Source organism: Oryzias latipes, chromosome 11 (assembly GCF_053564925.1).
Source record: "Oryzias latipes strain Hd-rR chromosome 11, Olatipes_Hd-rR_3.1".
Classification (NCBI taxonomy): domain Eukaryota; kingdom Metazoa; phylum Chordata; class Actinopteri; order Beloniformes; family Adrianichthyidae; genus Oryzias; species Oryzias latipes.
In genome coordinates, this window is record NC_136247.1 from 22,978,770 (window position 1) to 22,990,849 (window position 12,080).

A 12,080-nucleotide genomic window follows, 5' to 3' on the forward strand; every position below is an offset into this window, starting at 1 on the left:
GACAACTGCTCATCTGCCTGAGCCACTGCCGCCCAAAAATTGGTGTTCAGTGAACTGTTTCAGTGTCTGCAGCATCTTCCAGCTGCAGCAGTCAGTTCAGTTTCTGTTCAGCCAGAATGAGGGAGGTTTTTGTACGACTGTTTTTCACTGTGTGAACACACCACCGCTGTGATAACTCTGACAGTAATAAACTGCTGCATCTTCAGCCTGAATTCCACTGATGGTCAGAGTGAAATCTGTTCCAGAGTTTGATCCACTGCCTGTAAAACGAGTTGGAGTCCCTGATGCTCTGCTGCTAATATAAAGAATGAGCAGTTTAGGAGTTTCTCCATCTTTCTGTTGATACCAGGCTAAACGATCACTATAAATATCCTGACTGGTTCTACATGAGATGGAGACAGATCCTCCCACAGCAGAGCTCACTGCTCCAGGCTGAGTCACTGTGACCTGTCCTCTGGACTCTGAGGATACAGAGACAGAAACAGAAAGCAGCTTCATGCTTTTGTGGCCTTCATTTCAGAGGGACGGATGTTCATAGAGGAGAGGAGTTGGATTCTCTGGACTTTACCTGTGAAGCAGCAGCAGAGGAGAGTCCAGATGAGGACGCAGATCACAGTCATGTTTTGGATGAGGAGGAGGAGGATTTCTGTGTCTTCTGCTGTGATGAAGGACAGCTGTCAGTCATCCAGTCTTCAACTCTCAGGACTATAAAGTCTCCCAGAGCACTGGAGCATGGAGCTGCTGATGCAAAGTGTCTCTATGGAAATGCTACCACTGACTCCAACAGGAATCTGAATAATGTTTAATATTTTGATTATCAGTTACATAATCATTGAAGCCCTGCAATGGACTGGCGAATTGGATGGAGGGATGAACACTGTAACTTTGTCAACTAAGTCAAATAAACTGAATTTTTTGTTTGAAATGTAAACCCAACAGAAAGTAAAATCTCTTTACTCAAAAGCACAAAGTTCACAAAATTGTTTAATGTATCGACATGTTTTACAGACGACAAATTGATATTTTGTGTTTTCTTAAAATTAATTTTATTTTTTGAAGTTTTGGTTTAATTAAAATTTCTGTATTAAGTAAAATAACAACAAAGTGGTAAAATGATCGGTTTGATTTCTTTTTCCGTGCTTTTCAGTTTGCAGCAACAGAATGACTCTGTTGTCTCTGAACTATATTAGCTTTAAATCCTGCATCAGAAAATCAGATAGAGATGAACAGTTTTATAATAATTAGTATACAGAGGAAAATTGTGCATAAACTATCTAATTGTTATTTTGTCATATTGTGCTTATTTTACATATTACTCTCAGACATAAAATATTTGGCCTTGGTTTGTAAGGAAAGATTTAAATTTTTGTCTTCACTAGTAAATGTACTTTACATGAAGCTTTGGGATGTCCAGGTGTGTGTGTGTTGTTAGTGAGCTGTATCAGTTCAGTTTCAGTTTAGTTTGACTGAAGGAGGTTTTTGTACGATTGTTTTTCACTGTGTGAACGGAAGGCTGTTACACTGCTGACAGTAATAAACTCCTGCATGTTCAGGTTCAATTCCACTGACTGTCAGAGTAAAGTCAGTTCCAGATCCACTTCCACTGAAGTGACTTGAAACACCAGACTGACGGTTTGTAGCATAATAAATCAAGAGTTTTGGGGATTCTCCGTTTTTCTGAAGGTACCAGTTAAGGCAGGTGCCAACACTTGAACTGGCTTTACATCTGATGGAGACAGTCTGTCCTTGAACTACAGACTGAGCTCCAGGAGTCTGAGTGAGGAGCTTTTCTGACGAAGCTGAAAACAGAAAAAAGAAGAATTACTGAGACAAAAACACCTTGAAGTAAATTGAAGAAGAAGCAGCTCAGTGCTGCTAGTTTCAGTGTTTCTCCATCACAGCAGAACATCATTGTAGAGAACCTGGTTGCTGCTTGAAGCAAAGCTTCCAGAAGACAGTCTCACCCTGAACGAGGAGCTCCAGGGTGAAGAGCAGCAGAGTCAGTGACATCATCATTGTGCTGCGGGCGAGTCAGTGTCTCTGAAAGGTCTGGACGGCCACTGATCAACACTGAGCTTTAACTGCTGGAAGCAGAGAGGCAGCACACATATGCAAACACACTGAATCAGTCAGAAGCTGCAGCTCTCCACATGTCATGAGGATTCCTCTAGTCTACAATCTAATTATTCTACACACACAAACACACAAACGTTTTATTTTTATTTATCTAGGAATCTGTACAACACGTAACCAAAATTAAGTGCAATTAAATTCATTTGAAGATGCAGCATGAAACCTAGAGTGCAAAAATAATTCAAACAAAATAACTAATTACTCCATTTATCATAACGTGGAGAAAAACATGACAGTAAGCAGAGAACAGCAGGACAGTGAAACTCCCCCAAAAACAAATAATTGAAAGTAAACATAAAGATATGAATATAAATGCAAGAAAGCAAAATAACTGTAAAGTTGTTTTCTGTTCATCAGAGTATTTAATACTGGATTCATTCATACTTTTACTAGTTTTATAACGTAGTTAATCATGCAGTTTACACTGAGACAATAAAACGTATTGTTTTTAGATTTACTGTCATCATTTCAGTTGAGTTTGTTTGTTTCAGAGTCAGAGAGCGTGTCTCTGTACAGTCAGAGGTTTTTGTACGACGCTTCAATCAGTTTGTATCACTGTGGTACACGTTTGGTGGAGGAACCAGACTGGAGTTTGGAAGTAAGTAGATCTTTTTGTTGCTTTTTCTGTATTCGTGTCTTATTTCCTTCTTTAATTGATCCTGACTTACTATTATACATCAAAAAAAGACATTCTATTATTTTTGGTAAAATATATATTTTTATAATAGAATTTATTCTGTGTAAAACTTGAAAATATAAAATTGAGTTGCCTTAATATTAAATAAATCAACATTTCTATATGAATCAAGAAATCTGAAATATTTAGTTTATTTATTTTGAAACAGCTGGAGAGAAAGTCTCTGTACAGTCAGAGATATTTGTAAAACAGATCAGTCTGTTTGTATCACAGTGGAAAACTTTTGGTGGAAGAACCAGACTGGAATAAATGTTTAAATATTACCTGAAAAAATATTTAGGTTGAGTTTCAGTTTTTATTGATTTGAACTAAACTAACTTTTAGTAGAATACATCAACTTAAAATAGTTTTTTGAATTAAAAACTGTGCTATTAACAGTGTGTGTTTTTTGTTGTTGTTTTTTTATCTAATGTGGTCATAGTGTAATAAAAGGCAGATTTAACTCACAAAATTGTCTTTCTGGACGGATTTTTGGAGACCTGATATTTCAGAACTTTAAATTCTTATATCAAGGATTTTCTGACAGAAAAAACTGACATAATTGTTGTGTTTTTGTCCTAATTTGTACATTTCTTTAATGTATGATGAAGCTTTTTAAAGACATTCAGTCCAAACTTGTTTTCTACATAAAGATGCATCTGCTCTTTTTCTAACCCAGTTTGACATTTTTCAGTAGAAACTGAAGTTTGTCTTGTTGCTGATCTGCATGAGAGATTTCTTCAAGGAAGTGAAACAATGTGTTAATCAATGACTGATGGAGCAGAAAAAACACCTGAACAGAAACCTTCTTCAAACTGAAACCACTGCATCCAATGAGAGCTTTCTGATTGACAGTTGTGTGGTTCCTGTCCTCTAAGCTGATTGGTGTCTCCTAGGTGATGCCTCGCCCTTGCTGACAGTGCTGTCCCCCTCCACGAAGGAGCTGCAGCAGGGGAAGGCCACACTCATGTGTGTGGCCAACAAGGGCTTCCCCTCAGACTGGACTCTGTCCTGGGAGGTGGTCGGCAGCAGCAGCAGCAGCTGGGAGGAGAGCAGGAGCCCCGGGGTGCTGCAGAAGGACGGCCTCTACAGCTGGAGCAGCACCCTGAGGCTCTCTGCAGACCAGTGGGAGAAGGTGACCTGTCAGGCCAAGAGAGGATCCAAGGATCCAGTCATAGAGACTTTCAGGAGAGACCAGTGCTCCCAGTCCTGAACTGGAACTATGACTATAAATCTGTTTTTCTGTGCAGTTCTTGTTTTATTCTTTTTCTTAAACTCTTTTGACTTACAGTTTCTGTAGGAAAATGTATCTGCAAATAAAAAGAGCTTTTGCCAACTGATTTCCTTCCATGACTAACTTTTGTGACAGAAGCAAACTCATATTTTATTGTGAATAATAAAATAAATAGTAACACATAGGACACTAGACTTTTTTCTAATTATTTGAAAATTATTATTCAGTGTTCTGCAAAAAATATGAATTGTATACGAAGTCTAATAATACCTTACCAAAACAAAAAGAAGTGTGCTTTTGAATTGCACTTATTTAGCAGTTTGTTGTTTGATTTTCTAATCTTTCAAAAACAAAAAAATCTAATGTCTCTTTTTGTGCTGCAGATTGAATAAAATTAAACTTTTTTGGGTTTTTTTGCAAAATATGAAAACATTTATATGTGATCAATAAATTAATGGCAGATTTAACAATATTATCTTGCTTAAACTGGTTCTATAAGACTACTGCAGAAAATAAGGAACAAATCTGGTACATTGGGTGTCTATAGTGTTTGTGTGTTTGTTAGAATGGATGTTCAGTGAACTGTTTCAGTGTCTGCAGCATCTTCCAGCTGCAGCAGTCAGTTCAGTTTCTGTTCAGTCAGAATGAGGGAGGTTTTTGTACGACTGTTTTTCACTGTGTGAACGTCCACAGACTGTTGATGACATGAAAACTCTGACAGTAATAAACTGCAGCATCTTCAGCCTGAATTCCACTGATGCTCAGAGTGAAATCAGAGTTTGATCCACTGCCTGTAAAACGACTTGGAGTCCCTGATGCTCGATTGCTAGCATAGTAAATTAGTAGTTTAGGAGATTCTCCATCTTTCTGTTGGTACCAGGCTAAATAGTTGTTGCCATGAACATCCTGACTGGTTGTACATGAGATGGAGACAGATCCTCCCACAGCAGAGCTCACTGCTCCAGGCTGAGTCACTGTGACCTGTCCTCTGGACTCTGAGGATACAGAGACAGAAACAGAAAGCAGCTTCATGCTTTTGTGGCCTTCATTTCAGAGGGACGGATGTTCATAGAGGAGAGGAGTTGGATTCTCTGGACTTTACCTGTGAAGCAGCAGCAGAGGAGAGTCCAGATGAGGACGCAGATCACAGTCATGTTTTGGATGAGGAGGAGGAGGAGGAGGAAGAGGAGGATTTCTGTGTCTTCTGCTGTGATGAAGGACAGCTGTCAGTCATCCAGTCTTCAACTCTCAGGACTATAAAGTCTCCCAGAGCACTGGAGCATGGAGCTGCTGATGCAAAGTGTCTCTATGGAAATGCTACCACTGACTCCAACAGGAATCTGGAGAATTGTCAATACAAATTCTCTGCAAGTACAACTTTTTAACAAAATTTTATGTTGCATTGATTTTTTGAATCCTTTCATCTCTTATTTTTTTAATTGGATAAAAATAGAGTTGCTGTGAGCCCCATTTAAACATCACAAACATAAATTTGTTTACTCTCATAAGTGGAAATCTGTTATTTTATAATCATTTTATCATCAATTTTATTCACTTTTTCACATATTTTCCTAATGATCCTGATGACTAAGAAAAAACAGAAGCTGAGGAAGATGTGTCTGAGGAAGAGGCTCAGTATGAACCTGAACAAAACCAGACTTCTGATGAGAAGGACTCATATGTCAGAGATGCTGAAAGAAAAGGGCTGGACATCAAGTCAACATTTATGGTGTTATTTCCACAAAATATCAAGTCAAGTCAAGAAAAAGTGACTCCAGAACTACTAAATGTGCTGTGTTGTATATCCAAAACATCAAGTCAGTTCTCTTCAGATAATCCTTCTTGAGACGACCAAAATAGAAAAATTTCTGTCAATATAGGTTGGTTTGTTACAATCTGTCAGTTTCCTTTCGTTTTGTGTATAAATTGGCTTTGGCTCCTAGAAGGCCCCGCCTCTCTCCGTTATTCCTGTTATGTGTACAGCTGCTAGCATTTTAATTCATTTGTTTGTTCTAATAAGCTCACCTGTTTCTGTACTCTGTTTTGGAGTGTAGTTTTCGTTTGGTTCAGCTCATGTTCTTGGTTTGGCTTTGTGAGGAAACTGGATTTTCTAGAAAGGACTGTATTAATAAAAATATTAGGTTGGTTCGTTCCCTTTTTAGTTTCCAGCACACAGAAATGAATGAATGATGACTCAGAGACACAACTTAGCTTCAGTGAAGATTTACTCCGCACAAAACAGCACAGATTTGTACGCAGGGTTACAGACAGAGGAACAGGATAACAAGGTCTGAACCAGGTCTGAACAAAGACACTCAGAAAAGGGCTTGGTATATATACCTGACATTTACATATTCAAAAGATGGTCTGGTGATCTATGGTGTGAAAAACCCACCCACATGCTGTTGCAGGCTGGATACTTGAAGGTTATAAAGCTTCAAGTGTCAGATCTCTCTGATGTTCCCACAGACATTTGCCAGAGCACAAACAGCAGAACACACAAAAAGTAAAAAGGGAGGATGAGGAGAAACTGTGAGGACAATAGCTTGTTTGTGCTGTCTTAGGATGCAATATAATTTTGAGATGATAATACATGCTCAGTGAATTAAGTTTAAACCATTAGTGTAATAAAAGGTATAGGTAAATGTAATAATAGTAAAAAGGGAGTTTCTAACTATTCTATTTCTAATTATTCCTAACAGGCTTGTTATGTGGAACCTGTGGATAAATTTAAGCATTCACCTCACTACTCTTGGCTCTTCATTCCTGCAATTGGGTCATCAAGATACCCCCGTAACAAGGTTTGGACCTGTAACCCCACACTTGGGCCTACTATTAATTACTATAAATATAGAATAAAAAATATATTTGTGTTGGTTAGGTTTATCTAATAAAACTTTATCAGATATAGATATTGTAATTACCCATTTTATTACAATAGAAAATATAATAAATTAAATTAGGTTGTTTTTGTAATTGAAAACAGGTGATGTATTTCAAGATAAAAGGTCCATATTTGATCCACTAACAGTAAAGAAGAGAGCAGCTTTCTAACAAATTACAGTTTTAAAGGTTTAAAGAGGCAGTTTTTGTTTTGATGACATCAAATTACAGATAAAACAATCAGAGAAATGAGATGAAAACAGTGAAATTAGAGCAGCAGCAAATCAGTGGAGTCATTGATGGATGTGGAGATGTTTCAGTTAATGATCTCAACCCTGACAAGAAAAAGAAAACAGTCAGTCTGACCTGAAGTTAGACATAAAACTGATCATTTAGTGAATTCATCACATTAAATTTAAATGAATCATTCATCCCAACCTATATTTATAATAAAAAAAGAAACACAGCTTAAATTACATGTGTATGTGTGTGTATGTGTGTGTGTGTGTGTGTGTCTTTAATGAACTGTTTCCTTTTCTCAGTTTCTGAAGGAGGTTTTTGTACGACTGTTTTTCACTGTGTGAACACATATTGACTGTTGATGCTGAAGCCAGTCTGACAGTAATAAACTCCAGTATCTTCAGCCTGAACTCCACTGATGGTCAGAGTGTAGTCTAATCCAGAGTTTGATCCACTGAAACGATCAGAAACTCCAGACTGACGATTGCTTGTACAATAAAGAAGAAGTTTAGGGGCTTCTGCCCGTCTCTGAAGATACCAGTTAAAGCAGAAGTAAGGGCTTTGACTGGTTTTACATTTGATGGAGACAGTCTGTCCTTGAACTACAGACTGAGCTCCAGCAGTCTGAGTCAGCAGTTGTCCTGATGAAGCTGAAAACAATAAAAAGAGAAGAATTATTGAGACAAAAACAGCTCAAAGAAAATTGGAAAAGAAGAAACTCAGTGCTGCTAGTTTCAGTGTTTCTCCATCACAGCAGAACATCATTGTGGAGAACCTGGTTGCTGCTTGAAGCAAAGCTTCCAGAAGACAGTCTCACCCTGAACGAGGAGCTCCAGGGTGAAGAGCAGCAGAGTCAGTGACATCATCATTGTGCTGCGGGCGAGTCAGTGTCTCTGAAAGGTCTGGACGGCCACTGATCAACACTGAGCTTTAACTGCTGGAAGCAGAGAGGCAGCACACATATGCAAACACACTGAATCAGTCAGAAGCTGCAGTTCTCCACATGTCATAAGGATTCCTGCACACTCACATTATTCTACACACACAAACACACACATACACAAGCGTATTTCATTTGTCGTAAATTTTTCTGAATGACTGTGAAGCAAAATTAAATTTATTTAAATTACATGGAATGCAGCATGAAACCTATTCAAAAATAAAAAAAACTTCAACAACTAATAATGTTGTTTATTAACATGTGGAGAGAAACATGACAGTTTGCAGAGAACAACAGGACAGTGAAACTCACAAAATAAATCATATATATAAAGATATTTTAAAGATTTAAAAGTAATGGCACAAAAGCAGACTGAACTCTAAAGTTAATTTAATTAAATCAAAGTGACACAGACGTTTAGAACAGACTTCTGTAATTATGGAATATAGGGCAAAAAATAGTCCAAATGCTTTTCTTTAATTTTAAAAAGGCAATTTAACATCTTTTTAGGGATGAGGGGGTTTTGCTGTCATGTTACAATGCGGCCGGTTAATAAAAAAAATTCTAAAGCAAAAATGCAAACAAAAAATAATTAAGGTTTATTTACAACTATTTAATAAAGAAAACTAATTCTTAAAACCAAAGATTAAAAATATTTTTAGATTTTCTGCCATTTTTTTCAGTTGAGTTTGTTTGTTTCAGAGTCAGAGAGCGTGTCTCTGTACAGTCAGAGGTTTTTGTACGACGCTTCAATCAGTTTGTATCACTGTGGTGGACTTTTGGTGGAGGAACCAGACTGGATGTTGGAAGTAAGTTTATTAATTTGACATTCTAGCATCTGAACATTACCTGCAGAAAAATTTTGATCAAAGTTGAATTTAAGAGAGAAAGAAGACTAATTTTTAGCCACTATTCAACTTTTTTTAATGTTTATGTTTGTCTTAAAAGTGACATGCTGTGTTAATGGTTAATTTTGTAATATTTAGTCAGTGAGCAGTACTTCAGTTTTGTAACAAAATAGTTATGTTTGTCAGAACTTTTCTTAAGGGTTATTTTATTTCACGTTGTCTCATTTTTTTTCTATAAGACATTTCCCTAGGACACAGTGAAACTTTCATGATTGTTGCGTTTTTTTCCTAATTTGTACATCTCTTTAATGTATGATGAAGCTTTTTAAAGACATTCAGTCCAAACTTGTTTTCTTCATAAAGATGCATCTGCTCTTTTTCTAACCCAGTTTGACATTTTTCAGTAGAAACTTAAGTTTGTCTTGTTGCTGATCTGCAAGAGAGATTTCTTCAAGGAAGTGAAACAATGTGTGAATCAATGACTGATGGAGCAGAAAAACACCTGAACAGAAACCTTCTTCAAACTGAAACCACTGCATCCAATGAGAGCTTTTTGATTGACAGCTGTGTGGTTCCTGTCCTCTAAGCTGATTGGTGTCTCCTAGGTGATGCCTCGCCCTTGCTGACAGTGCTGTCCCCCTCCACGAAGGAGCTGCAGCAGGGGAAGGCCACACTCATGTGTGTGGCCAACAAGGGCTTCCCCTCAGACTGGACTCTGTCCTGGGAGGTGGTCGGCAGCAGCAGCTGGGAGGAGAGCAGGAGCCCCGGGGTGCTGCAGAAGGACGGCCTCTACAGCTGGAGCAGCACCCTGAGGCTCTCTGCAGACCAGTGGGAGAAGGTGACCTGTCAGGCCAAGAGAGGATCCAAGGATCCAGTCATAGAGACTTTCAGGAGAGACCAGTGCTCCCAGTCTTGAACTGGAATTATGACTATAAATCTGTTTTCTATGCAGTTCTTCTTTTACATTATTTTCCTAAACTCTTATTTTACTTGTTGCAGTCCATGTAGGAAGAATTATCTGCAAATAAAAAGACCGTTTGCCAAATGATTCCTTGCCATGACTCTCTTTTATGTCAGAAACAAACTGGTATTTTTATTGTAAGAAATCAAATAAACAGGAAAGGAAACAGAAAAAAAACTATTCCTTCCCATTTGACTTCTTTCCAATTATATAAAAATTATTCTTTAATGTTTTTTGCCTTTTAAGGTGAAGGTTGTATCTTCCTTTGCTTTTGTCATAAAGCGACCTCAAAAAGTACAACTTCTGCAAAAAATATATAAATAATAAAGTAAAAACAAAATAACCCACATATTTTTACAGAAAACAAAAACAAGTGTGTCTCTGGATTGCACTTATCTAGCAGTATGTTGTTTTATTTCTTAAAAAAACAAAAAGAAAAATTAATGCCTGTATTTGTACTGCAGATTAAATGAAAATACAGAAATCTTGTAACATGAGGTGTCTCTTGTGTTTGTTAGAATGGATGTTCAGTGAACTGTTTCAGTGTCTGCAGCATCTTCCAGCTGCAGCAGTCAGTTCAGTTTCTGTTCAGCCAGAATGAGGGAGGTTTTTGTACGACTGTTTTTCACTGTGTGAACACCCACAGACTGTTGATGTAGTGATAACTCTGACAGTAATAAACTGCTGCATCTTCAGCCTGAATTCCACTGATGGTCAGAGTGAAATCTTGTCCACTAGATGATCCACTGCCTGTAAAACGAGTTGCAGTCCCTGATGCTCTGCTGCTTATATAATAAATGAGCAGTTTAGGAGATTGTCCATCTTTCTGTTGGAACCAGGCTAAATAGTTGCTATGAATATTCTGACTGGTTGTACATGAGATGGAGACAGATCCTCCCACAGCAGAGCTCACTGGTCCAGGCTGAGTCACTGTGACCTGTCCTCTGGACTCTGAGGATACAGAGACAGAAACAGAAAGCAGCTTCATGCTTTTGTGGCCTTCATTTCAGAGGGACGGATGTTCATAGAGGAGATGAGTTGGATTCTCTGGACTTTACCTGTGAAGCAGCAGCAGAGGAGAGTCCAGATGAGGACGCAGATCACAGTCATGTTTTGGATGATAATGAGGAGGAGGATTTCTGTGTCTTGTGCTGTGATGAAGGACAGCTGTCAGTCATCCAGTCTTCAACTCTCAGGACTATAAAGTCTCCCAGAGCACTGGAGCATGGAGCTGCTGATGCAAAGTGTCTCTATGGAAATGCTACCACTGTCTCCAACAGGAACATGGATCATTCTCACTGTCATTATTTTTTAAAATTACCTGAAAGTATTTTTTTAATTAAATAATTAGCAGGGATTTTTTTGGCCATTTCTTTAACAAATATATTTTTGTTTGATCAGATGATAATGAAGTAGCTTAGAACCTTTTAGAAATATGACCACTTTAAAACCGTTGAATGTGATGTGAAGAGATCTAATCAGTTCTTGTTTTTTTGGTTTTAAATTTCTGAGGCAACATTTCTAATTTTTTGGGGGGATTTTGGTTGATTTAGTGTGATTTAATTTTAATTACACAAGGATTAATACTGTTTCTAAGGTAGCAATGACATAAAATAATGCACAGTTTAATTATAACTTACAGTGAAAACTTTTAAATTAAAGATTAAGATGTGTTATTTTTAGATTTTCTGCCATCATTTCAATTTAGATTTTTTGTTTGTATCATATTCAGAGAGTGTGTTTCTGTACAGTCAGAGGTTTTGGTAGTGTATCAGAACTGCACAATCATTATTACGCATCGGCAAAGTCGGCCCACACAGACATGCACATGTGCAAATTCGGCTGCATGGCTGGTCTGACTGATCTGTAGCACACATGTAAATGTCTTCTTCTGTTTTATTTACTGGCAGTTTCCGCCCTCTGAGGTATGAGGATGCAAACAGAAACAACCAATTTACTCACTTAATATAGACACATTATTAACAGTTCATTTAGTTGCAAAAGTGGCTAGAGTAGCCCGGGGGCATCCCGCAGAGAAAAACATCTTCAGTTTTCATCTTTTCCCATTGCCAGTGTCCTGAAAAAAATAATAACAATCAAACAGAGAGAAAAATGACTCCAAGCTTTGTGGTTTTCATGATATCATGCATCACTGAGATTTTCAT

At 37.7% G+C, this 12,080-nt stretch overlaps 3 pseudogenes across 3 annotated transcripts in view; all 3 read left to right on the top strand.

Annotated features, from left to right (window-relative positions):
- The window catches only part of LOC101174112 (Ig kappa-b4 chain C region pseudogene), a 32,199-nt pseudogene that overhangs the window by 1,498 nt on the left and 18,621 nt on the right, over positions 1-12,080 (top strand). The gene's annotated exons all lie outside the window — the stretch shown is intronic.
- LOC144995562 (Ig kappa-b4 chain C region pseudogene) lies at positions 2,676-4,053 on the top strand (annotated as a pseudogene). The gene is made up of 2 exons (XR_013659119.1): positions 2,676-2,731; positions 3,706-4,053. The product of XR_013659119.1 is annotated as an Ig kappa-b4 chain C region pseudogene (transcript).
- LOC144995649 (Ig kappa-b4 chain C region pseudogene) lies at positions 8,860-10,002 on the top strand (annotated as a pseudogene). The gene is made up of 2 exons (XR_013659168.1): positions 8,860-8,915; positions 9,560-10,002. The product of XR_013659168.1 is annotated as an Ig kappa-b4 chain C region pseudogene (transcript).